Raw genomic sequence first — 2,714 nt, forward strand, 5'->3', positions numbered from 1 at the left:
GGCAGTCCCCCCAGCTACCTGCTCCCTGGGAGCAAACCAGAAGGACGCCTGCCTGGGCAGCTGCTGGGCTCTTGGAAGCGGTTCCCATAGTGTTTCACCGACTTAAAGTAATAAAACCGAAACCTGTTTTAAAAAGCACCAGGGAGGAGATGGGCTAGAAAGGCTGTTCCAGCCCTGAGCTGCGAACTCCTGACCAGTCACCCTTAGCTCCACGCCCAGTAAGATCATGGAGCAGACGATGGATGGATGGGTGGATGGGTGGGTGGGTGGATGGGTGGGTGGATGGATGGATGGGTGGATGGATGGGTGGATGGGTGGATGGGTGGATGGGTGGATGGATGGATGGATGGGTGGATGGGCGGGTGGATGGATGGATGGATGGATGGATGGATGGATGGATGGATGGATGGATGGGTGGATGGATGGGTGGGTGGATGGGTGGGTGGGTGGATAGAGAGCAGCCCTGCAGAGAAGGACTTTCCAGCTGAAGTCCCATTTGCCAAAAGAGATTGGGGACATCAGTGACCTCTGTGCAGCCCTTCAGTTCCCAAAGGCTGATGTTCCTCCTTGGAAACGGAGCTCAAAGTCCGGCACATCACCTTACTTATTCCAACTAAGTAAAACAACAAGAAGGAAAAAATTAGGTGCTGGGTTTGCAAGATGCTGACTCGACCCTTCCCTAATTTTCCCGTTTTCCTCTCTGACTGATAGGGCCAGCTGCAGTGGTATGACAGAACGGGGGAGCACACAGAGGAGAGAGCTGGGCAATCCCTGCCCCGAGCAGAGCTGGGGTTGTCCCTTCCACGCAGAAGCAACACCCGCAGCTCCAGCTGCTGGCCAAGCTGCAGAAATAGGACACAGCGGTGCCGACCATCTGCCTTTGCCAGGAGCGAGGGCACAGACGTGCCCGGTACCATCATGAGGGGCCAGAGCCCTGGGATTTTTAACTTCCAGCGTGCCAGGAGGGACTAATCTTGCTCACGATGCAGTGAGGAGAGACACTGCCAGCATTTGATGTCAGTGCCAAATGTCACAAGGCGTTTACACAGGAGCGGAAGAGAGATGATGCTCAGAAGGGTCTGAAAAGCTCGTATGGATCCCCTGGGACCAAAGGCGCTCCCCAAAATGCCTCGTCTGTGCTCGTTCCTCGTTTCAGAGAAATGTTGGGATTTCCTGTTTCCCCACTACTCACATGAAAACACCAGTTTGCAGCCAGTGGTGACAAGCTAGGGGTGACAGGAGCCATGCAGACGCATTCAGCAGCAAAGCCAGCAGGAGCCGCAGCTCCCCGGTCCAGCACCCCCAGCCTGCTGCCTCCCACGCCGCTCCTCCGGCTTACAGCCCACCAGAGCTGAGCTGCGGAGGGGGAGCGGGAGGTTGCGGAGCAGCTCCCGATAGCTCAAAGCAGGGGGGGTTTAGGAGATCTCTGAATCACTTTTTCAGCCATAATGACGTACCCCAAGTTACAAGGCGAGCTGGACAGCGTAGTTCTGTTCACACGCCATCACAAGCCACCCCTTCGCCAGCCGCTCGCAGCCCCGCGCAGACCCCCAGGGAGCTCCGGGGCGATGCGGGGTGCGGTGGGCCGGCAGTGCTGGGGATCACAGGGAGCAAAGCCAGCCCAAACTGCATTAATTGTCTTAACCCCCTTTAATTCTCTTGATCAAATTCCACTTCCAATACTCTACTATTTTGCCCAGAAGCAAGGTCGGGTTCATCGGTCGATAATTACCCAGCTCACTCCTTCTCTCTAAGAAACCAGCGCTGTGCCACCTCCCGAGCTCCTGGTGCCCATCAGGGACGTGGGGACTCACTGGAAATCAACTCTGATAGCAGAGGCCCCTTCTTACTCAGCTCTTGGAAAACTTCCCGATCGATAATTTCAGGTAGACTGGATCCAGCAGGGTTTATTTTTGGCGTGACTGTTTAGGGACAATTTGAATTCCTGTTGGAACACAGGAATTTAAACATCATATGATACATCATGTGGGTTTTGTCCTTTCTGCGTTATTCTCCTATTGTCCGTTAATGCACCAAAGCGGCTGAGAGGTTTCAGCTCTTAAGCACGTCTCAGAAATTTCAGACCATCCTTCGGGCTGGTGCTTGCTGGGTTTTCTGGCTCCCTGCAACCCCCAGCTCCAGCCTCTGTGCCACTGGCAGAGGGCAGGAAAATAGCAGGAAAATATTCCCCAAGGGTCCAGCAGTTATTTGGCTCAGGGCACATCACGGCTCTTGCTAAAGGAGAGGTACCCGAAAGGCCAAACTTCAATCGCTGAGGATGAACCAGCGAGTCCAAGCTGGAGAGTCTGAGCCATCGAGGGGCCCCGGCCACTGAGCAGTCCGGAGGGTGGTGGAGAAGCAGGGCCTGACCCAGGGACCGGGTGGCAGCGGGAGGGAACTCCTTCACCCCAGGCACAAGGTGATGCAGATCACACACGGTGACCCCATCTGACAAAGAGAAACAGGGCTCGGTGCAGCAGGGCAGCCAGCCCGGGCACCGCAGAAGGGTTATTTTTAGAGCTGCACATTTCCATGATAAAAAGCAAGTATTACCTCCGGCTAGAGAGCAAAACTTTTTCTAGCACTGGTGGAAAAATACGACCTGAAGAAGTCCTACTGCCCTGAGCTTCAGCAGCAAGAGAACGCGCTGCACCCAAAGCTGCATGTGCAAAATAAAGCCCTGGAGAGCACCCGACGAAGAGGTCAGACACCTC

This window comes from Buceros rhinoceros, unplaced genomic scaffold (assembly GCF_000710305.1).
Source record: "Buceros rhinoceros silvestris isolate BGI_N320 unplaced genomic scaffold, ASM71030v1 scaffold32043, whole genome shotgun sequence".
NCBI classification, from domain to species: Eukaryota; Metazoa; Chordata; class Aves; order Bucerotiformes; family Bucerotidae; genus Buceros; species Buceros rhinoceros.